Raw genomic sequence first — 26,093 nt, forward strand, 5'->3', positions numbered from 1 at the left:
TGCAGAAATCTGAAAAATCATAGACCTTTCTCATATATGTTTTGTTCTGAAATATGATTAGGATTAATTCCTGATAATATAATAAAAATGAAGTATACGTATTAAATAATTAGGCTTCAATATAAAATGAAAACATTTAAGTGACAATTATTTCTAAATATTTCACTGTCAGGATAAACCTAAACTAGATCTTGCTGGAAATTTAGAACAGAAAGCTTCAAAAGATTATGGAAAAGAAAATAAAAAATAAAATAAAATACATGTTTTACTTCTTTTGCATGCCTGCTGTATAAAGCTGGAAACTGACATTCACATGGGTAGATTATTTCTGAAGATTTTCTTTTCTTTTGGTTTATGGATTTATGATAGACAACTTGTAAGTATAGATACTTGAATTTTCTGAGCATGGTAACGTCTCCCTGGCATCTGTTCATGGCTAAGAATCTCACTGTGGGGCTAGTTATTTGTATTTAGGGATGGCAGGTGTCTACAGGAGCCATTTCTCACTTTGTTCTGGACAGTGGATCTGTATACACGTGTACATGCATATGTACATGTGTACACCTACGCAAGCGCTCTCACACTTATACACACACACACACACTATTGATTTACATATCAATTAACAATGATTTGGAATGTTTTTCAAACACATTTTTTTTTTTTACTTTAGTGTGTAATCTATATACTACCACCAACACAACATCAGCTGTCTAGAAACACAGACATGTCACTGAGAAAGAAGTGGACAGAGATAGGCAATGAGTATTTCTAGACCTTGTGAGTTATACCATAACTTGCAATGTTCTTTCTATTTTGCTCTCATTTCCTGCTCCTATTTTTTTCTCATCCATTTTTAGATCTAACTTGCCAAAGTCTCCTTGTAAGCATGTTTACTCATGCAGTTACTGTTTTCTCTCACTTCCCTCACATTAACCAGATTTTGGCCCAGTACAGACTTTGCTTGACATCTTGGAATAGAGTGATTTAGATCAAAATTCAACCTCCTGTTTCACATGGACAAGATGACATTTAAATCTCCAAGGGTTTATTTATGCAAATATCAAATATCAGGAGTGACTATGAGTCACTATGAAATTTCCTAAATCTCCTTTTAGCTATAGTTAATAATTTACAGGTTGAAGGATACATGCTGGATTATAATCAAATCCTTCAGAGGAGAGGTTGCTGGGACGATAGCCTTTCACTATTTAGCATCCATTTATATGATATCACTGAGACTTTTGGCATAGTTTTCATGCCCAAAATGTTTTTAACATCTGTGTGACTGTTCTTTTTTTAAGACTGAGGATTCAGTACTCATTAATCTCTCAAACCCCAATTGGCCTTCAGAAGCAGCTGAATGCTTTCTTTGAGGAGTGCACAAAATATAATCTCAAAATAAATCACAAAAAGTGTAAGGTAATGGTTTTTAGTTCTAGGAAATGCAAGAGTTCCTGGTATGCTAAGGGAGTTAAGTTTAATGTGGTGAAATATTTTATGTGGCTTTGCCTTATCTTTCACTTAAATCTGTCATGTGAAAAGCAAAGAAAGTTGAAAGTCTCAGCAACAATAGTGGATTAGATTTAGGAGGGAATGAATTGATGCCCATTTTTACGATATATCAACCTAAAGCAGGTTTCCAGATTCTCTGTTGCTCAGAAATGCATAATATCCACGATGGTAAACATAATAAAACTGCTTTTGGAAAATGAGGATGACATTTATTTGACACAGAGGGTGCTTAATCTCTGTAGGTAAATCAGATGGTGGAAAAACAGCTTTTCCATTAGGGCTGCATTTATTATCATATCTGCACCTTTGATAAGATGGTCAAAATGAATGGATCGACTGGGCTATAGGCAGTCAGAAGCCTATGCTCATAGGCATGAAATGAACAGTTACTGACGGGGTTTTCAAGAGAAATGGAATATACTGAACTGGACCTATCCAGAATGCTAAAATGGAAATGGCAAAGAGACAGTTTCATAAGAGGAATTTTATTCTGGGTGAAACATAAATGCAAAATACATAACTCCACAATTTAACATTTAGCTTATTGTTATTTGGGAAAATAGGTGTTTCTATAATGTGGTGGACATTGAATATCCTGCTAGCTTGCCTTAACATGTTCAAAAACTAGATTATTCCAAGTATGCTGAAGCAGAAATATTTTGTGGCCTGAAAGAAAAGGGCATTTGCCATAGTCTTTAAGTGATGGAGAGACTTAAGGAAATGTAATTTCTTAAAGAAATGGTCAAGAAGTGTTTTTTTCAAGTGCATTATTCTTATCCTTAGAGGATGATTTAGAAACTTTATGAGTAACTACATGATTAGTTATGGAAATCCATCCTTGTTGTAAGACCTATAACTTGCATAATCAATTGTACATGGCTGCTTTTAAGTTCATGGTTGCCTTGGGCGCAGCTTGCCAATGAATGCTTATGTGATATAACGTGAGAAAGAATTAATAAGATACAATGATGAAACGGACTGGAAAACAGTTGAAAATATAAATAGTGCCTTTGATTTTTAAAAAGAAGATTCCTGCCAGAATAACACAGATCCAGATAATAGAGCACTCAGGAAGCTAAATTCTGATAGTTTGTAGTCCCTTGCCTGCATGGTTAAACCACTTTGGAAATAAGTTTTAATGCTTAGATTTCTGAATCAGCTAGTGTGATCACTCCTCTCATTTTAGGCCCATAATCCTCTTGATTTTTATCAAAGTTATACATGTACTTAGACTAAAGAGTCAAAAATTTTTATAAGGGTTATTTAGAAAAACAGCAACTCCTCACCATCCTCCACAGACAAAAACCACTTTTGGCGTATTTTTTTGGCACTTCTCTCCCTGCTGCTAGTAATATACTTGCAATGCTATGTCTTGATTTTTCAGTGTCAGGTTATAATCTATCGACTTCCCACTGCTAAAATGTTCACTTCATGGCTCCCGACAGCTCTAGAAAATAGGGTTACCCTTACCATGTCTCCATCAGTCTGTTAAAGTTATATGGTAATTTCGAATAGATCATTATTCATTGCTTAAATTATTATAACCATGTAAATACTTACCACAGCTGCTCCATTTAGTAAACTGTATTACTTTTCCTTTTTTGATGCAAGTTAAAATTTTTCTATGAAATGAAAAATTGTCTAGTTTGGCTTGGTTTTCTTGATCGTCTCTTCAAGCACAAACTCTTGTGTATCAAGTATTCTATTAATTTAGTATTCCAGAAGAAGTATTTCCTTGTGCCCTCTGACCTGCTGCAATCTGGGCTGCTTGCCCTGCCATGCCTGGTTACCCAGCTGTTATGGGACCTTCCGTCCCCATCATCCTAGGGACTCACATTTTCTTCTCTGTGCTCTGTCCTGTTGCTATGCCTGTCTTTTCCTTGCTCCCTCCCTCCCTCCCTCCCTCCCTCCCTCCCTCCCTCCCTCCCTCCCTTTCTTCCCTCTCTCCTTCGCTTTCTTCCCTCCCTCCCTCCCTCCCTTCCTCCTTTCTTTCCTTCTTCCTTCCTTGTAGAGCATGGCCACCCAGGAGTTCCAACAAGGATATATGGGGGTGGGGGGACTTCTGAGGCTTTATATTGTGTGAAAGTGCCATTACTTCTATCTTGTTGATAGTTCATCTTGTTACAGAATTCTCTATCAATTTCCATCAGAAATCTGAAGGTACTTCTCTTTTGGCTTTCGTTGCTCCCAGTTTTCAAAGTTGCTGCCAACAAAAATCTGAAGCCATTTTATTATCATTATCATTATTATTATTATTAATTATTTTTAGAGAGAGTGCATATGTATGGGGTGGGATGAGGGGAGGGGCAGAGGGAGAGAGAGAATCTTAAGCAGGCTCCAAGCCCAGCGCGGAGCCCCATGGGGGGCTGGATCTCACAATCTTGAGATCATGACCTAAGCTGAAATCAAGATTCAGAGCTCAACCGACTAAGTCCCCCAAGTGTCCCCACAAAATCTGAAGCCATTTTAATTCCTAATCCTCTTTGGGTGAACTCCAGTCTCTCTCTATCCTCCCTTCCTCCCACCCACCTCTCTAGAAACTTGTTGCATTTTCTTTTTGTCCTCAGTATTCTGAAGTATGGCAATGGCACACTATGATACAGGTTATGTTTGCATCCACTATGTTTGCATCCACTACGTTAGGCATGTAATGAGTCTTTCAACCTGAAGTTTTCAAATTTTTTTTTTTTTTTTTAGTTACTTTATTTTTCTTCTTTTTTCCCCCAGTTTTCCATTTCTGGAACGCTTTTTTTTTTTTTTTTTTCCATTTTCTTTGTATTATCCTTCTGGATTGTCTTATTTTCTTGTTATTTTTGTTTTCTTTATTTAAAATTATTTCTTGCTACTCTCATTTTTGTTATGCCATATAAAGTCAATAAAGTCAATGTTTTCTTTATATTCTTGCTTTTTATAATTGGTGTTTAGAGACATTTTTATTTCTATTAGTTGTTAGGTTTTAATTTGATTCAATTTTGTTAGATCTATGCTTTTCAGTTTACCAGCTCAAATGCATTAGCTCCCTCCAAGTCAAATGACCTGGAAGTTATTACCATCTACTTACACTTTGCTCTATTTTTTTTTTTTTTGTCTTAGAGATTGTGTAAACCTATTTTCTATCATATTTTTAATATGCTATAGCTTTTCTGGCTTTCACGATGTTTCTTTTATTATAACATTCTGTTTGTTTTCTCCCACAGTTGAAATATCTCCTCTTACATCTCACTGGATATTAATAAAACATTTATCTTTAAAATTCTCTCCTCTTTACGCTGTCTGTTTCTTCCAAACTGCTTTTTCTATTTTTTCCTACTTTTCCTGTGGCAGGCTTCCTTCAGATATCTGGTCATTCTAAAGTACCAAAAAAATTAATTGGAAGTTCTGAGACATGAGTGGATTATGTCATCTGTGAACATCACAGTAGGACGATGTAGCTGAGCTTTTAGTTTTATGATCTCTAGATATAATATCCTGAAAGGATCAGATACCCAGAGAAAGTGTTTCTAGTTCTTTATCTAGAGGATGGGGGCTTAGCTACTCATTATCAGGAAACCAACTAGGAAAGGAGAGCTGGAGGTCACAGTCATCAGTGTTCATACTTGACTCCTCTTTTTCTTTTATCATATTATCTTTGTCTTCAACCCTGAAAGGTGTCTTAAACCCTCCCTGTTTCATTCCTTTAAGAGAACATGCCTCCAATGTTGGGCAAGATTTATGAGGTGCAGGCATTTGGCTGCCCAGATCCGGGAAGGGGAATCTAGAAATGTGACTGCACTTAAAATCCCCCTTATTCTAGCTCTTTCTTTCTACTCACTTATAATGGTATCTGATGCTACTATATATTTAGCCCTTGGGAAATTCTGTTAGAAATCTGATGAGTTTGAAGCTTTCTCCATTGCTAGTTTAAGACTCAGTTTTCTGGGTTCTCTTAAGTCTTTTGCCAGTTGAACATCTGCTTTCCAGCTTCTAAAATTTTGTTGCTTTTGCTTCTTTTTTTCATTTTCCCTGTGCCGGTAGGTTTATGCCTTGGGTGGGGAATCAATTTATTATCGTTCAAGTGAAATTTTGAGAGGGAACAAAATTAGACATATGTGTTCAATCTGCAGCAGATTGTGTTTTCTAAAGATGATCACAACAGCATCTCCTATCCCTTATGCTCTTCTTTTAATGTGACTATGACATTTCTTTCATGAGTTGGTCCTGTTTTCTTGAATTTTGATGATTATGGTGGAAGTGGTGCTTTATGAGTTCTGAAGCTAGGTCATAAAGGTCTATTGGGCTTCTGATGGTTCTCTAGGGACACCTGCCCTTGCAATCTAGCCATTATACTGTGGCCAGAACATAGTGAGAAAGGTGGAGAGTAGTAAAATCCATGACGGAGAAGAGAGGGGAGAGGCTTTGTTTTTACTGGATATGAGTCACAAAATCTGTTCTTAAATTCCAGCTTTTTCAGGTAACTGTATGACTTTGGCAGTCTCAGTTTCTTCATCAGCACAATGGATGCATTACATAAGATGGATTCTAGTTCTAATGTCTTACAGTTTTAAGCTTCTAGTTCTAATGTCCTACAGTTTTATGGCCTTCTAAATCATCTGGAACCAGCATGCTATTTAACTCCAGAGGGTTTATTCAAATAGACTGCAATAAGAATGATGTTTTCAAGTTGCAGAAAATGGCAGTTCTAATAAGAATCAGTGAGGCTGATAATCATATCTCTGAACTTAAGGCCTATGATGTATCTGATGTTGAGACTGTACAGGAATTTATTGCTCAGTTATAGCATTTTAGCTATGGAACACTATAATTTGATTTGCAAAGATTCACTTGACTACAACTTTTTCTGAGTGTCTTGTGATGGAAAGTAAAGATCATTTCTATGGCAGTGTTGTCTTTGCCTATTAGCTTAGTGGGAAAACAAAGCACAAGCACCCACTGACACTAAACAATAACATAGTCAAGAACAACAGATTTAAAAGTAGGAAGATGTCTTAAAGTAATACATAATTAATTGTCAAATTGCTTGTTTTTTTTCTGCTCACTATTCTGTACTTCCTTCTTGCTACCTCTCGGATACTTCCAAACACTATGCTTCTTTCTCATGTCCTTGCTTTAGAACTTCTGAGTTCTTTGGAACTTTTGAGAACTTCTTAAAACTTAAAATAGTTTCTCAAGTGTGCTAGGAGCCCTTGTTTATAGATCCCTTGAAGTCAACTTTCCTGGGCAAGAATTTTTTTCCATATTCTTCCTTTATTGTAAATTATGTGTATCCTTTCCCCATGGAATTCCTAATTTTCTATATAAATTATTCTGCAAACCCAAGTCTCCTTGAGGAAAAAGGAGATCTCTTTTACACATGGAAGAAACCTAAATGTCTGTATTTGCTTTGGATAATATTCCATGTTTTTGAGAGGAGAATGAACCACATTGAGCTAGTCTCATCTTCATCCCCAGACTAACCCAGTTGTCTCGTAGATAGCCCACCCTGAACATTAACAATTAAAAGAAAATTCCACACTCACATTAGCCTCTTGGGGAAGCACAACAATGAGATATTTTCCCCTCCACCCAGAAGATCTGAAATTTTGGAAAAACTCATGCAAGCATTTGAATTTATTGTTAAATTTGTTTTAAAATTCTACTTTACCCTTCTCTGTAGGATACTCCCCAGGGGTTCCTGGGAAGCTCACATCATACCCTCGTGTTTGGTTGGCAAAATATGTAAGGACAGATAAAACTTTGAGTCATTGCTGGGATGGAAGCCATTCTGTACAAACTCTTAATTAAGAAATTAAAAAAAAATATATATAGATAAACGAACCACTGAGGTACCCTACCTAAAATAATAATCTAACCAATGAAGTGTTATTTTTTATGTGAGGATTTCTCATTTATTTTAGGGCAGTAGAACTGAAACCTTATGAGTGTCAGAAATAACTGAAGGGCTTGATAAAACAGAGATTGGTGGGCTCTGTCTTCATATTTTCTGATTCAGTAGGTCTGGAGTGAAGCCTAAGAATTTACATTTCTAACAATTTCCCAGGTGACGCTGATGTTACTGGTCTAGGAGAGCACATTTTAAGAACCATTATAGAGGGCACCTGGGTGACTCAGTTAAGCATCTCCCTTCTGTTCAGATCATGATCCCAGGATCCTGGGATTGAGCCCAGTGCCAGCCTTTGTGCTCAGTGGGGAGTCTGCTTCTTTCTTTCCCTCTGCCCCTCCCCACTACTCCTGCTCTCTCTCTCAAATAAATAAATAAAATCTTAAAAAAAAAAAAAAAAAGAACCACTATGGTAGGAAGCCTGAATACTGAGGGTTCCAACTTACTGAATAACAAACACTTTTTTTTTAAGATTCCACATTAAGTAAGATCATGATATTTATCTTCTCTGACTGACTTATTTCACTTAGCATAATACCTTCAAGATCTATTCATGTTGAAAGCTGCTAAGAGAGTCGATCTTAAAAGTTCTTCCCACAACAAAAAAGTTTCTTGTAAATATGTTTGGTGAGGGATGTTAACTAGACTTAATGTGGTGATTATTTCACTATATATATGTATATTGAAATATGTCCAATACCTGAAGCTAATATAATGTTATATGTCAATTATATCTTAATTTTAAAAAACACATTTTTGGAAGTCTTGATGCTTGCAATAGCAAAAGCGTTGTCCTTACTTTGGTTATGATTTAGTTCTGCTGTGGTTTCTGGTTCTTTGAGTAAACAGCTGGAGTCTCAGCATCACAAGCTTTTTGTGGCTGAACATATCTCCATCTTACAAAAAGGAGAAGAGATTCAATGACCCAAACAGTAATTTATCTTATCATAATGGACCACAATGATGCAAAAGTTGACATTCAGAAAGCACTCCAATATTGGGATTCTATTGTCAAATTTATATATATAAATTTATATCATAAATTATATCACTGGGTATATGATTTGCTCTATGGTAGTTGACTATTTTAAAAAGTGAAACATGTGTCAAATAAGAATATTGGCCAATGAATCTTGGTTTGTATGAAATATCACTTTTCTTAATTTTATTTAAATATTCTAGGTCTGTATCTGAGTCCTCTATTTTGGGGGATCCCAGAAAATTTACTGTTTTTTTTTTCTAAAGATTTTATTTATTTATTCATGAGAGACACACAGAGAGAGAGAGAGGCAGAGACACAGGCAGAGGGAGAAGCAGGCTCCATGCAGGGAGCCCGACGTGGGACTCAATCCCAGGTCTCCAGGATCAGGCCCTGGGCTGAAGGTGGCACTAAACCACTGAGCCACCTGGGCTGCCCAAATTTGCTGGGTGTTTTTAGGTCCTACCACCCTATAGCCCAACCAAAGACTTCTGTGATCTTAACATCTTTCTGGACATTGGTCATCAGTAATCACCTTAACGGTCTAGTTGGCTGCTCTATTGCTTTGTTACCCCTATTGGCTTAATAACTTTGATCATTAGACAAATATTTACTGAGTGCTTAATATATGCTTTTTAAAATTGCAATTGTATTATATATTTGATACATGCAACAGCAACACATATGTGTATTATGAAATATAAAAATAAAATGAATACCCATGAATAATTCCCCAATAATAACTAGGGCTTATCATTATTGTTGTATCTATCTGTGTGTTCCTTTTTTATTCAATGCCTTTGCCTCCCCTAGCCACCCTAAATTTGTGTTTACAATCCCCTTGTTTCTTTTCTTTTTTTTTTTTTTTATTCATAGAGACACAGAGAGAGAGAGGCAGAGGCAGAGACACAGGCAGAGGGAGAAGCAGGCCCCATGCAGGGAGCCTGACGTGGGACTCGATCCAGGGTCTCCAGGATCACACCCTGGGCTGCAGGCGGCGCTAAACCTCTGCGCCACAGGGGCTGCCCAACAATCCCCTTGTTTCTTAAAAAATAGTTTTATCATTTAATTAGGTATCCTAACCTAGAGTATTTAATTTTATTAATATTCAGATCTTATAAAGATGGTTTTACAAAGATGGTTTTCTGAAACATGACTTTTTTGACTAAATGTTGTGTTTTTAAGATTCACCTTGTTGCTGTGTGAGGTGATATTCCTTGTTGTATAGTTTTTCTTTGTGTGAATATATCAAAATATATTTGTCCATTCTCCTGTTGATGGACTTTAAGATTGTTATTAATGAGGCTTTTACAGACACCTTGTATATATCTCTGTTGAGGTGCAGTTTTCTCTAGGATTTTTTGTCTTGAATGAGCAATACACTGACACTATAGAAAAGAAGGTGATACTGGAATACATTTTAAATATCTTTTTTTCCCTTCAATGTAAAAAATTTTAATAAAATATGTTTTATGAAAAACTAATTCCATTAACCACACTTACAAAATGTGTCCCATGGTCAAATGATAGCAATAAGTACTCTATTCTATGTACCTCCTTTGGAAAGCCAGGATAAAATTGGCATATCAACGGCTCTGAAAAGTCCTACAATAAAGGAAGTGTTTGATTTTATTAAACCTAGTGGTTCCCATGGATTTTGATCACAGAATCCTTTTGTTCATTATATCCACTAATATCTCATGGTACCAATACTCCATTGAACACATTTTAGATACACTGACCTATTGCATCAACGCTATATGACTATATAGGATTTTTAATTGTGTCCTTTTTAAAAAAGATTTTATTTATTTATTCATGAGAGATATGGAGAGAAAGGCAGAGACACAGGCAGAGGGAGAAGTAGGCTCCCTGCCAGGAGCCCGATGAGGGACTCGATCCCAGGACCCCAGGATCACGACCTGAGCCAAAGGCAGACACTCAACCACTGAGCCACCCAGGCTTCCCTAATGTGTCCTTTTGATACATAAATCCATTTGATATATCATCAATGGTCCAGAATAGGCAGGAAATCTCAATAGAGTAAGAGAAAATCCTAGATGTAATAGAAATTCTTACCTAATTAATTCTGTCTTAATATGTGATCATTGTGATTGATTGTCATTCACTACCTTGTCCTGGTCTCATATCCATTTTTTGTAGCAGAACCATTGGCTTTAATCCTAGACACTGGAGGAACCACGAAAACAGTATAGGGGTAGCTCTTGTTCAATGTGCTAGTCAAGTTTAAAAATAAATTCTGGCTTCTCTATGACCAGGAGTAAAAATATTCCTTGGGCGGTGACCCCAGCATGTTTGAGAGGTTGGGATGCATCCTGGATCCACTCATGCACAGGACTGTCTTCCTAGTAACATCAAAACTTCAAACATTCCAGAAAAATCCATAATGGCTCTACTCTCACCGGAACAGAAAGTGACTTTTATATTTTACCTCCCTCCCCTCAAAATTTTTTTCTTTGTGTCTTCTTTTTAGCTCAGTTTCTGAATTCCCCTTCTCTCCTTCAATTGATGAGACTGTTGGCTTATTCTGATGCTATGCCCAAAGTTTTATTTCTTCAGAATTCATCTCTAGGATTTTCTTTTCAACTCCTTCCAAGCTAACAGTTGGAAAAATAAAATCTCAACCTTGATTTTCTTGGAATTAAAATTTTTAGGATGCTACAATCTAGGGTCAACTCTCAAGGTTCACTTAGCTAAAAAATTCAGTTCCATTTGTCAGGGTTTGTGTCTTCTTTCTACCCAAAGACACCCTAAAGTTTAGAGTATGAAACTCTATATTCACTGCCATTGGCAAGGCCTGATCTCCCACTTTATCCTATTTGCCAGACTTTGAACCTATTCTGATTTCCCCCTTTCTTAGATTTTGTGAGCTTTCTAGTATGTCCTTTTTATATCAGATGTTATTATTCTCTCCATTCCATGACAATGCTGCAGTGAACCACAACAGCTTCCAGTATTTTTTTTAAAAATATTAAATAGGGCCTCAATTGCATTGTCTTTTAATAACTATGAATGGCCAAGCTAGGTGATGTAAATTGCCTCCATAATTTGTAGTATTTGAATGCATTTCTTGAAATATAGTCTCTTGAGTGAGCTTATCACCCTGGGAAATTTGTACCTTGTACAATTGAATCTTTGAATGTGACGTGGATGCAGTTCTCTGGGCAGGGCTAAGTGTGTCTGAAGTACACCACATGCTCTGCAGAACATGCCACACATCTCTCTTCCTGAAAGTGTTGGCAGCACTCCTACAGGCAGTGTTTTGCATAGATGTATCCAATAAGGGTGGACCTTTACTGCCACAACCCATTCTTTATTTGAGTCTAGTGAATTTCCTTTTCTTCACCACCTAATTATTCACTAATCGACTCAAACCTTTTATTTGACTCTGCCCTAACCACTCTAGTTGGATAACTTTGTCTTTTGGTTCATCAGGAAATCTCATGATGAATCTTCAACCTCTCACTGTCTCCATCTCTGCTCTTAAATGCTCTCAGCCTTTCCATTATTCTTTGTCTAATAGGATGAGTAGTGTTCTCCATTAAAATTCAGTTTGTCATTTTGGCCCCTCTTCTTCTGCCTTGTTAGGTATTTTCTTACTAGTTACCACCTCTCCCTACTCCATTTTCTAGTCATTCATGTCAAGGCTTAACTACATTTGCCTGAGAGAAGACTTTCCTATTGTAAACCTAAAATAATCCAGCTGGCTTTCTCCATCACATCACCTGTTTTATTGTTTTTCATGGTAATTATTATCATCTGGCATGCCTTATTTATGTGTTATTTGTTGATTTTTTGATTTTTTTTTTTTTTTTTTTTACTTCCTTGAGAGCAATGACCTTGTCTCTTATTTATTCTCAGTACCTAGAATAATGCTTGGAACCTAGTAGCACTTCAGTTAATCTAGTTAAATAAAAGAGTTAGTGTATCCTCCAATATCTTCATTTCTACATACTCTTTCCTTCCAGCCTATAAATATGTGCATTATGTTTCCATCTTAAAACCAACAAAAGCAAACCAAAAAAAGAAGAAAAATAAAACTTTCCTTCATTCTGACAGCAAGCATCTAAACTTTGCCTTTTTATGACAGGTGTTATCACTCTCTGCCCTAGTGGCACATGCTGCATGAACCCCAGCAGGGACTGGCAAATTATGCATCACCAGCCGACTGCCTGTTTTATAAAGTTTCGTTGGGAAGAGCCATGCACATTCATAGATATATATCGCCTGTGGATGCTCTTTGCCCTACAATAGTACTGTTGCATCTTTGCCATAGAGATCATGTGCCCACAAGCCAAAAATATTACTATCTGGTCTTTGCAGAAAATATTTACCAACCTCAGGAGCTAACTTTTATTTATTTTTTTTTACATTCAGCATTCTCCAACATAATACGATACCAAAATTTCTTGTATTCTTTCAAATCTCATTTCCTCTTCAGCTTCCTTCAGTCTAATTCTATCTTTATGACTATACTGTGTTGCTTGCTCTAAGGTTAAAAATAGTGCCCTGATTGAAAAACCTAATATATGCTTTTGAGTCTTTGTATTTTTGGATTACTATTCTCCATCTGACTCTCTCAAAGCTCTCTACTGCTTTGGCTTCCGTAGCTCTTAACCTCCTCTTTCCTTTTCCTACCTCCCTGACTGTATCTTTTCTTTTTCTTAAAGAACGTTTCTTCTTCAGCCTGTCCCTTTATGATTCATATATCTGATCCATAGCCGAAATTTCTCAATCTGTCTACCTTTTCCAACATAAACTCATTTAAATCTGATTAGTTTCAATCTCACTGATCAAGATCAGGACACATTATTTTTCCACTCAACTTTTATGGCAGCCTCCTAATTGGCCTTCCTGCATTCAACATCACCCCCTTAAAGCCACCTCCTACCTAGCTGTCAGAATGTCAGTTTAAGGCACTAGTTCCCAAACTTTATTATTTATTGGACATCAGACTCACTTGGTGTGCTTATTAAAATATAGAATGTTAGGTCCCTCTCTTGGAGTTTTTACTGAGTAAGTCCTGTGGGACCCACAAATTTGCATTTCTATGTTCCCAGGTAATGCTGACACTACTGTTCTAGGCTCCTCATTGAAACACAGTTTTTTTTTTGTTTTGTTTTGTTTTGTTTTTAAGTTTGTATTGCATCCACCCCTTTGTTAAAACCACACAGTGGTTTCCCATAATCTGCGGGATTAGACCTCAGCTTCCTATTATGTCACATAATGTTGTCCAAAATCTTATGCTTTCTACTTTACTAGGATTCTTTCTCCCATTCTCTGACTTCCACCTCATTCTCCTGTAACTTCAAGCTGCATATCTTACCATATGCCCCGGCATTTCAACCCTCTGTGCTCTTGATCACACCAAGAATTTCCATACCTTCTTCACCCACCTTTCTTCTCTTCCCTCTTTAAAGAGGTATTTCAAGTACTATTTCCCTTTATGAGCTTCCACAATAATCAGAACATGTTTCTCTCATTACATAAGACCTCTATCCACAAGTGTTTTATTGATATTTGTGTTTATTTTGTCTCCCCTAAACTATGAGCCACAAGCAGAATGCTATAGTTCTTTCTGGCATCACCAAATGAAAGCTTATTTTAATGTGTCAACCTAGAAATACATATCACACTGAGGGTGAGAGCACAGGAAAATTAGTGCTCCCATACATTACTAATCACACTGTATACTGACCCATCTTTTCTGAAAGTAACTTGATAGAATCCATGAAGACCTCCCCAGAAAAACAACAAAACAACCTTGATGTTCTTGTTTTTAGTCATTCTACTTTTGGGAATCTGGTCTAAGGAAATAATACAAAAATATGCCCAGAGACGTGTGTCACACATCACTTGTAATAGCAAAATGATGGAAAACACGGAGTGTCCAACACTAGGGAATAATTAAGTAAATGCATCTAATTGATGAAGTATTGTGTATTTAAATGATTATTTTGAAGTGCATATGGCAAGCATAATATTATTTTTATTGTGACATTAAGCAAAAATAGGGATACCAAGTGTTAATATAAACTATGATTCTAATTATGTAACAATATGTTTGAAAAAAGCACTTAAATTCTAAGGTAAGATGACAAGCTTATGACATAACTTTTTAATGTGATTTAAAAAAACAAATAAAAAAGCTCGTTTTAACCATCTATGCTGTTTCATGTTCATACAGTGTTCTTTTAAAATTAAAAGGATGTATCAGTCCTGGTTACACAGGCAAAAAGTAACTTGATCTTGTATCTGATCTTCTCTGAATTACCACAAGATATGATTTCAGGACTAAAAAACACCAAGAGCCATAACATAGAATGGCATATTGACAAAATGTAGCCTAAGTTTCCTGTAATAATCAAAGCTAAGATGCCTTCTGTGAGAAGAGGAAGTGGAATATATTATGAAGATACCAAATTACAAACCAAAGTAGCAATCACCAGTAAATTAGATAAATGCAAACATCATGGCAAAGGCTACAGGTTAATAAGGCATCAGTGTAGGATAATGGTTGGAGTTCACACTGTCAACTACCCTCTGGATTTAAATCTAACTCTGTCTCTTAACAATTCACTAACTTGGTGCATGTTTTTTTACTTCTTGAAGTCTGCTTTCTCAATTATAAAATAAGGTAGTAATATTTACTTACCCATAGCTATCCTATCATCCTCTCCAGCTTACCTCTTTCCACAGTGCACATGCTCTCTTTTTCTTTCACAACACATTTTCTATCATAGTCTGTCTCTCCTCCAGTTTCCAAATACCAAATTCTCATATTCTCTGCCCTCCTTTGGTCAAAACAGCCCTGGCGACTTAAGGGAATTATCAGAGTTTCTTCTGGGAAGAGTCATCTCTCCTCCAAAATATATTAATGGACAAACACGCTGGTCTTCTTTGCTTGGTATGGTCATCTCCAACTGTGATGACCCACAGAGTATAGCAGGGCAGAGTGATGAACAGGCTGAAACTTTGATAACATTACTACCCTGGAAAAGTTATTTTATATGAGATAATACATATGCATATTGTTTAAGTCAGTTTTAGTTGGCGCTCTAGTACTTGCAGTTGAAACCACCACAACATTTAATATTAAATGAAATAATATGGTGAGGCACTTAGCAAGAAAGTGAAGCATAGTGGTCAGGAGTATAGACATTGTTCAGATGGAGTTTTAATCTAACAGTAGCCATGTAACCTTGAACAACAAATTGCTTGAAGTCTGTGTGCCTCAATTTCCTCATTTGTAAAATGGAGATAATAGTAGTATCTACCTTAAGGGTTTGTGAAAGGAATAAATGAAATATGTATAGCACCTATAAAAATGCCTGGCACCTATACAATTTTTTTTTTTTTTTTTAAGATTTTAAAGACACACAGAAGTGGGGGTGAGAGACTTACAGAAGTGGGGGTGGGTGCAGAGACACAGGCAGAGGGAGAAGCAGGCTCCTTGCAGGGAGACCGACATGGGACTCGATCCAGGGTCTCCAGGATCACGCCCTGGGCTGAAGGCCGGCTAAACCGCTGAGCCACCCAGGCTGCTCTACAAATTTCTATATTAAAAATTAAACGTTAGTAATAGTATAATAGATGTTCAATAAGTGATAGTTCCTATTGTTACAGATTGGTGGTTAAGAAGTGACCTTAAACACCACATACTTATTTTATAAACAAGCTACTGTGACGGGTTTTAGATTAAACAATCAAGTCATCCAATTTTTAATTCGGGGCACTTTCTCCTATACTATATTGTTATTATCTTTTTAGCAAACTTGAAACACTATTTTATCACTTCTTAATCATCATAATTTTTATATTTTAATATGTGATACAGAGGTAGATTCAGTGGATAGACATTAAAACACCTCTGCATTTAATTTGGATAAGTTGGACTTTTTATGTAGTTCATATGAGTTTATCTATGATTTTATATAACTGCTATTTTTAAAAAAAATTTTTTTAAAATTTATCTATTCATGATAGTCACAGAGAGAGAGAGAGAGGCAGAGACACAGGCAGAGGGAGAAGCAGGCTCCATGCACCGGGAGCCCGACGTGGGATTCGATCCTGGGTCTCCAGGATCACGCCCTGGGCCAAAGGCAGGCGCCAAACCACTGCGCCATCCAGGGATCCCATAACTGCTATTTTTTAAAATAAGGGTAAACTTCTCAATCAAGCTGGCCATGTAGTAGCTTGTAGGTGACTTCTCTGAAGCCTTCTTTCTATAGGAGCTATACAGTAGCATGAACCTCTCAGGCAGTATAAATATTTGTGGAATCTAAATATTCAGAAAGTATCAAAACCATTATAATTCACGTAGTAACTTCTGCTATTCTTTAAAACAGAATGTTTGATGCTCAAAATGGAATTGAAGGAGATGTTATTTGTTAACCCCACTCTGCATATGAGAGGGAGAATCTATCATGTGAGCAATTTTTTTTAAGATTTTATTTTTTTATTCATGAGAGACACACAGAGAGAGGCAGAGACACAGGCAGAGGGAGGAACTCAGTGTGGGACTTAGTCCTAGAACTCCAGGATCATGCCCGGAGCCAAAGGTAGAGATGACCAACCACTGAGCCACCCAGGCATCTCAAAAACAGATTTTGTTTCTTCTCCTCAGAGATTAAACACAGCCTTCTTTCCCTTGTGATTTAATTCAGCTCTAACAATAATTCTGATGTCATTCTCAAAGCATGGTACTGGTTGAAGTTCTGGGGTATTGAAATGAAAAGATAATTCCTTTTCCCTCAAGGAACTCACAGTCTAGCAAAGGAAGACAAGTGAATCCATCAGTACCTGTAAAGCAAGTAAGTGTCTCTGGTACTTAATATGAGTGCTCAATAATATCCCATTATTCTCTCTTGTAGGCCTATTTGCATTACGTTGAATCCCGTGCCTAATTTTGCCCCTGGATTCTGAACATGTCACCTTGGGTTGGGGCAGCAAAAGTTCCTCCATGGCCTTCCAGTTTCTTCTCCCCTCTTGAAATGATTGAGGAAGCCTCATGTTGCCTTAGCAGACACACAATCTGGAAACAGCCCAGTGACTAATGAAGTCATTTGATGGAGAACAGCTACCCTGGGAAGTTACCAGACTTACATTAGGTTTTATAAAGCAAGAAATCAACTTTACTGGGCTAACTGCTGAGATTTCAGCCTCTATTTGTTACCACAGCAAGGCGCAGACTACTCTGTATTTTCTTCTTTGAATGAAGTATACGTGAAGTATTCTAAGACACAGAAGAAAAAAAAACAATAAATTCTGACTGGTAAATTAAAGATGTTTCTACGAAAGAAGTAATATTTTAATTGTGTTAAAAATATGAGGAATATCTCAAGAGAAAGCTCAGAGGACTAAGTTGTATAAGGATCAGTAAATATATCATAGGAAATATATAAACCAAATTATGATAGCATTCTGTGAAAATAAAAAAAAAGAAACATCTGAAAGACAGAAAATAAAGTCATGTGACTAAAATGTCTGGTAACTACTGGCAAAGTGTCGGCAGCTATTGGCCAATGGTAGAGTGATGTGAATGGAAAAAATAGATTGGAGCCATTTATTAAAGGTTTTGACCTAAGTTCCTTGAACTTGATTTTGTACAATCTGAGAGAGCTATTAAAAGCTAGGAGACATTTGCTGGCAAACATTGAAGGACGTGTATTGAATAGATTATACTAATTATTATACAGTTCCTGCCCTGTGTTACGTGCAAACTACAATCCAAGAGATTCCATGAGTGCAAATACTTTTAGAGATACTAAGGCAACTTCACAGTGGAAGTTACATTTGCTGAGTCTTCAATGATCAACAAGGTAGCTAAGACTAGCTGTAGGAGGTAAGAAGGGTAGAGGCGCAGGGCTCATGTGCATTGGGATCTGCAACTGAATTTAGCCTACGCTGAGGAATAGGAAGACAACTCAGTAATTATTCAGGAGAGAAGCCAGGGGCTTGACTGGAAAGTAGTCATAGGCATAACTTGGGGATGGATTGAGTGGATCAAGAGAACTTGGTTGCATCTAGGATGTGAATGATGCATATTATTACTTGCAATTAGTGAGATGATGGGAGAAGTAGCATGTTTGGAGGAGCTTAAAGGATCATCTGGCCTTTTCCGCCTAGGTCCGTAATATGTGTGATGAAGCCACTGAACTTGAGTGAGGAAACAGCCTTACTTCTGACTGTAACACTCTTGAATCTTCTACTGATACAAGAAAGACCTTTAAGAAAAAAATGAATCCTCTGGAAAATAGTACTGGTGTTCTCGAGAAAAGAATGGGAAAAGTAAAATTAGAGGGTAGAGTTATATTTTATAATATTTGCAAAGTCTTTTCTATATTTTATATTTTATATTTCTGAACATTTGGATATAAATCTCATTATTGGGATGCCTGGGTGGCTCAGTGGTTGAGCGCCTGCCTTTGGCTCAGGGCGTGATCCCAGGGTCTGGGATCGAATCCCACATTGGGCTCTTTGTGGCAAGCCTGCTTCTTGCTTTGCCTGTGTCTCTGCCTCTCTCTCTCTGTGTCTCTCATGAATAAATAAAAATCTTTAAAAAAATAAATCTCATTATTATGAAATAAATATCTTTTCAAATACATGCAGATGTTGATATTTTAGATGAAATATAAATCATTAAACATGATACTGGATCCTTATAATGTTTTGTCATCATTATAAGTCCTTAACACCTGATAATAAAAATATAACTATTATCCTAAGCAGAGTCTGCAGTTTTTGATATTGAAAAGAAAATCCTATCCATGGAAAGGTTGAGAACCTCTGCTCTATTTCCTGGAGAGTTCCTTATATCACTGGTGTATAGAGCTATATGTCTGGGAGGATCTGAAAAATAACAAAATAGAAATTCATTGTTTGATTTTGAATATAAAGGAAAAGGACTGGAGGTATAAATGGTCTTGGTCTGAAATAATCGATAATATTAAATTTACATGGTTGGACAGGAAAACTGTTAACAAGAGTCCTGAGGGAGCTCCCAAAATATCAGGTCTTGGTCAGAGATTCTAGTAAGTTTTAGATTCCAGTTCTTGGTTAGCATGTGTGTTAGAAGCCTGGTGGTCGTGGTAGGAAGGTTAGAAGGGTTGGCAGAAACACTGCAATGGCCTTCTCAGCATGCGCCTCTTGGGGGAAATCAGAAAGTTTGCCAGCTGTTCACATTATTTTCAGTTAAGTTCTTCATTTGAAACCTGTGGATTCTATGCTTCATTTTGCTTGTAAAAGCATCTGTTGCCAAAGCATATTGAAAATGGTCGGTTACTTTTTCCATACGTGAGGACTTTGAACCTTTGTGTGAAATTAGTTTATTGCAAATATAGAATGACTTTGCTGAAAGCATTTTGTTCAACTTAAGTACCAGAAGGTGATGCCTTTTATTGTTATTGCACAGAAAAGTCAAGGAGGGTTTAAGTAAATGTTTTCCTAGGAAATTGTAGGAGGAATCTGTAATTCTGCTTAGCGGAAAAATCTAAAATAAGCAATTAGCAAAGGCACTGTTTAAGAATGACATTTCCCTGGAAGTCAGTTGTTAACTATCAGCGTGGAAGTTTGCCTACTACTCGTGCCCCTCTCTCTTGACTTGGAAATCAGTTAACACCAAGTAGCTCCTGACTTCATTTTGCAAGGTTTTCTTTGTTAACATCTCCAGATATTGTATAAGGCTTTCCATTGGCATCAACATTTAATTAAATATAGTCAGTTTGCCTTTGCTTTGACTTTGATGATTTGAATTTCAACTGCCTTTAGGGAGAAAAATACGGAAGTATATTACTCACCATTTCACATCTGTTGCAGTTTAAAACACTCAGTTGCCAAGAATTTTATGAAGCATCACTTAGTAATGATTCAGGAAATGATTAGTCAATGCATCCTATGCACAAAGTGGAGGGCACCCTCTGTTGTCCATCTTGCTATGATGCTTATTCTACGTTTCCTCCAAGCATAGAACCAGGCTGTGAATTTGCAATCTCTTCTTAAGTGGACAGTGATAACTGATAAATACACATGCGAGGATTCCTTAACATTTTAGTCCAAATGTGAAATCATAGAGATCGGATGGTCTGAAAAGGCTCTGATGCTAATAATTTTTTAAAAACTGGGTTCACTCTCAACTTGGATTTGCAAAGTCGCTTGATAGCTGTGTGTGTCAGCTTTCTCCTTTGAAAAGTGAGAACGTTAATAATTGCACAATGTACATTTGCAAAGGTTTTATTTTTGTGGTCATTTATATTTAAAGCGCAGGTGAAGTTTCTGATATTTTTTATTTGGTTTTAGCAATTTTAAGGTGCACTTATTATGAACATTTCACTACAATAAGGCTATGGAAGTGATGACTACATCTTGAATGTTTAGGTCTTTGGCTGAAAACTGATACCTCTTGAAGTTTGCTTCTTTAAACTTTGTCCTTATGTGACCCCTATGTCTTTTTACTTCTCTTACTTCTTCTCTGAGATGTGCAATGTGTTTTCTTTATTATTGTTTATCTGTGTTTTGATTCTTCTTTTTTTAAATTTGTATTTTTATTCTTCTTTTTAACATTCTGTTTTGCTTATTTATTTTTCTTGAAGAATAATTAACATAGTGTTTTATTAGTTTCAGGTGTACAATATAATGATTCCATATTTCTATATATTACTCAGTGCTCATTACAAAAACTGTATTCTTAATCCCCTTTATTTATTTCAGATATCCCCCCAACCACCTCCATGTTTTGATTCTTGATCATTTCTAATGGTTCATACCTTAGACCTCTGCTATTTCTCTTAATATACAACTCATTAATTCTTATTGTTTCAACTACCACACCATAAAAATGACCCTCAAATATTTATTCTAGTTTGATAAAGCCTTCAGTATATTTTCAGATGGTTACTATGTTCTTCCACTTAAGTAGCACATTGCATGTAAAAGCTTGCATAACTCATAACATATATCTCAAATCTACCCCAAATTTGATCCTTTGGCAAGATGACAGATGAGTATTCTCTTTTTTTATTGGGAGGCATACAATATTTGGTTTGTTCATTGTAATTGGATAGATCAGTGTTTCTAGAGGTTTTTAGTGGACAGTTAATACATTTTTTTTTAAAGATTTTATTTATTCATGAGAGACAGAGAGAGAGAGAGAGAGAGGCAGAGACATAGGCAGAGGGAGAAGCAGGCTCCATGCAGGGAGCCCGATGCGGGACTTGATCCAGGGTCTCCAGGATCACGCCCTGGGTCAAAGGCTATGCTAAACTGCTGAGCCACGTGGGCTGCCCAATACATTCTGTATATATTACATACAGGTACATATATGTATATAATTATTATATTATGTAAGTGCATATTAAAGATAAAATATCTCATGAACTCATACCAATATCTGCTATACAAATTTTAGAATACAGCTTTTACTTAATCTGTTTTACTTAATCTGTTTAACTATTTACAGTTAAGAAAACTTAATCTGTTTTTCGTCTGTTAGCTTTTCATATTCTCCTTGGAAACACTAATTCTGAAGGGATCTTAGAATTAGAGTATCCCACAATTTCTCATTTATTTTATTCTATATCATATACATTATTGTCTCAAGGTGATAATTCTGATACTGTTACCAATAACATTATTTATAAAAGCAATTATTGTTTTTTTCATTTGTTCTCCCCATCCTCTTTATCCCTTTAAAATATAATTGTCCTATGGAGCGCCTAGGTAGCTGAGTCAGTTAAGCATCCGACTCTTGATATGGGCTCAGGTCATGTATTCTGAGATCAAGCCCTGCATTGGGCTCTGTGCTGAGCTTGGAAGCTGCTTAAGATTCTCTCTCTCCCTCCTCCCCTTTCCTTACCACTGGTCATGTCCTTTCTCTCTCTATATAAAATCTATATCTATCTATCTATCTATCTATATATCTATATATAAAACAAATATATATATACACATATACACACAAAGATATAAAATATATAAATATATATTTGATTGTCCTAGGTCTACATTGTCAAACATATAGTATTATTTACTAGAATGTCTCCTTTTGAACCTTCATTTAGTACTTACTAGCTCTACAAAAAATCATGCATTGAATGTTAACCACCAGTCCTTGCAGAAAAATACATATATTTTAATTTTTAGCTGTATGAGGTCACCTCCTCTACTTGTCAGCCTATACATAAAATAGTGAAAGAGCTGCACTGATCAGATATGCTTACCTTCCTAGAGTAAGTACTGGTGACAGATTGTCTATGTCAAATTGGACAGATTCAAGAACTTTATTCCCAATTTCTACAAATATTTCTCATTCCCTGGGGAAAAATATTGAGCATAAGTATAGTTCTTCATTTATAGGATGAATCCTTAATCTATTTCCTACTCAAGTGCTCCTGGTTTACCTTTACAAAGCACCAAAACTTTAAGCTTTTATGAAAAAAACAGATAATCAGGAGATTAAAGTGTAAACATAAGTACAACCTATTAATTTGCTAAATCAGTCATCAACACTAGTCAATTCTCATATATTATCCAAAGTAGACAAACACATAAATGTTTGTGAGAATTCAGGTTTATGCAGAATTATACATTCATCTTTCTTTCCAGAAGATTTTTTTCTTTCTTTCTTTCTTTCTTTCTTTCTTTCTTTCTTTCTTTCTTTCTTTCTTCTTTCTTGTAGGGGGAGGGGAGGGAGGGAGGTGCAAGAATGGACGGAAGTGAAGGCTTCATAATTGCACTCCTCCTTCAATTCATTCCTTCTTTTATCTTCTTTCTCTTCTTCTTCTTCTTCTTTCTTCTTCTTCTTCTTTCTTTCTTTCTTTCTTTCTTTCTTTCTTTCTTTCTTTCTTTCTTTCATATTATCAATTATTGGAATTAACCTTCATGTATTCAAGAGTTACTGAAAAGATCATTGGTGAACAATAGAGTTCAATGTACCACATATTGTCCAAAAATAGATATTGTATTAACTTATCAATTTATTTGTACTATAGAAATACCCAGAGGTCAAACATTTCTACATAAAGATTATTAAGAATAGACTTTGCAGGGATCCCTGGGTGGCTCAGCGGTTTAGTGCCTGCCTTCAGCCCAGGAGGGGGACCCTGGAGACCTGGAACAAGTTCCACATCGGGCTCCCTGCATGGAGCCTGCTTCTCCCTCTGCCTGTGTCTCTACCTCTCTCTCTCTCTCTCTCTCTCTCTGTGTCTCTCAAGAATAAATAAATAAATCTTAAAATAAAAAAGAAAGAATAGACTTTGCTAACTCTGCCTGGGTAGCTTAGTCATTTAAATGTCTGCCGTCAGCTCTGGTTGTGATATCTGGATCCTGGGATTAAGCCCCACATGAGTCTGCTTCTCCCTTTCCCTATGCCCCTCCCTTTGCTCATGCCTGTGTGCATGCTCTTTCTCTCTCTCAAATAAATAAAATAAAATAAAATAAAATAAAATAAAATAAAATAAAATAAAATAATAAAATAATAAAATAATAAAATAAAAGGAATAGACTTTGCTAACTAATTTCCACCTGCAATAAGTGATACCAAAATCCTACTTTGGAAATACAACATATTTTCCTTTAGCAATTCATTCTTCAGATTTAGTTCTAAATAATATGTTTTAAAAAGTGTCATTGTCTAGACAGATATATAGTTTTACTACATAGACATTAAAATAGGAATAGGCTTTTGTTATTCAACATGTAAGTATAAAAGAGAATTGAATTAGAGACCATTCAGCTGATAAAAGATAAATTGAGGCATATAAACTTTTTTAGTGTATTTGAGCAAAAATTGACTGGAATGGGACATCACTCAAGTGGAAGTGGTCAGGAGCCCTCCATCTTCAGGAGCTAGGCATAAGACTTGTCTATAGAAGATGTGTAAGCAAAGTAATGGCATTATTTGATTGCCTTTGTCACAGCTTAAGAGGTAACATTATTTGGAAAAGCTTATTTGGCTATTTGTGACTGGTTGTCCTTAGGTTCTGATTTTTTTAAACTTGAGGCATTTATAGACTTAGGTTTTTGTTTGCTTATGTAGGCTACTAACATTAAAACCATCTTAGTCTACTGGCCACTTTGTTTAATTAATTTAACAGGCCCTACGTGAATGCTCCAATAATTTAAATGAGTAGAATATAAATACTCAGTGCTAAAACACTTTTTACTTTGTCACAGAAGTTCTATAGCCAACAGGTAGGAAAATGAGAGAGATAGTTCTGTTTTCTCTTGGATGGTTTATCTTTTTCTAATATACCATGATTTACTCTAATTTTTTTAATTGAAAAAAAAATGTTTTAAAAAGGAGGAAAAAAAACCTTACCAATTTTGCTAAATAAAGAGTGACTATTTTATGCTGCAGAATTCACTTTAAAAACAATATGGCTTAGTCTTCACCACTTCCAGGTACTGTTCTTGGTGTCTCCCAACGTGTATTACAGAACAACTGCATCTTGTGGAGCGATGGTGGCCACCGAAGTCATTTTTATTTATGTAACCGGAATTACCACTGCAGATAGCTGCGCTGGATTTTTTAGAATGTGTTTCTAAAACGTTATGATGTATAAAAATAAGTACATAAAATAATGAAAATAATCATGAAGATAAAAATTTAGGAGATGAGCTTTGCTATCAGATTTGAGTTCCGATAATACAAAAAACAGATGTTTAATAATACTTGTTGAATGAATGAAATAATCAATCATTCAGACATTTAATAAATCCTAGTTCTATTCCTTATAGATTATGTAACATTGAGCATGTTATTTAGAAAACTGAAACACAAGAAGGTTATTTATAAGACAGGGAATAGCTCACGGAATTGGAGTGATGACAAATGGCATATTGTATACAAACACCTGAAAAAGTGTCTTGAGCATAATCATTGGTCAATAGATGTTTCTTTGTCTTTTATCTTTCTTGAAGGCATTTGGGCTTCTTTTTTTTTTTTTTTTTTTTTTTTTTTTTTTTTTTTTTTTAGCACTATGTTGTCAAGAATGCTGAAAAGCTCTATGCGACTTTAAATAAGAGTATTTATTTATACTTTCCATAGAACTGGGCTTCCAACCAGACAAAGGCATTCACTCTATCCAAGGCTTAATCTGGAAAATAGCTTGAAGTTTATCAGACCATAAAGTTGCTTGGAGAATTTTAGGACTCTAAGTGGATATCTAGGAAAGCATTTCTTGAACATCTTTAGTGAAACGTAACTTGGAACCTTTCAAGGGAGAGTATTACCAGCAAATTCACAGGAGTAAAGAAAACTCTTTTCATTAGATAGCTTTCTCATATGAAATGAACATATTGCTGAGCCAATTTAATTAATCTGCTTCTCTAGGTTTTAGCATTTTTATTTCTTGTGTTGGATGAAATCAGATCAGAATAGGAGATTAGTAATGGCAGGTGAATTTCCGAATAGAAAGACAGCACGTTCTTTTGCTGCCTGTTATTTTCTTCTTTAGCATATTGACTTCCCCTCTTTGTTTCTCTGATTTCAACAATGATCACTTTTGGCCAAACACAGTTCTCAATTTTCTTCTATTTTCTCCCCTAATACTTCGTAACATTAAAAAAATAATCATTTTTGTGCCAAATCTAATGTCCTTTAAAGTTAAACTTTCTGGGATCCCTGGGTGGTGCAGGGGTTTGGCGCCTGCCTTTGGCCCAGGGTGCGATCCTGGAGACCCGGGATCGAATCCCACGTCCGGC

General features: G+C 36.0%; 1 long non-coding RNA gene across 1 annotated transcript in view; it reads right to left on the minus strand.

Moving 5' to 3' along the window:
* Positions 1–26,093, minus strand: part of LOC119871074 — a 246,458-nt gene that overhangs the window by 209,131 nt on the left and 11,234 nt on the right. The window lies entirely within an intron of this gene.

Source organism: Canis lupus, chromosome 3 (genome assembly GCF_011100685.1).
Source record: "Canis lupus familiaris isolate Mischka breed German Shepherd chromosome 3, alternate assembly UU_Cfam_GSD_1.0, whole genome shotgun sequence".
Taxonomy (NCBI): Eukaryota; Metazoa; Chordata; class Mammalia; order Carnivora; family Canidae; genus Canis; species Canis lupus.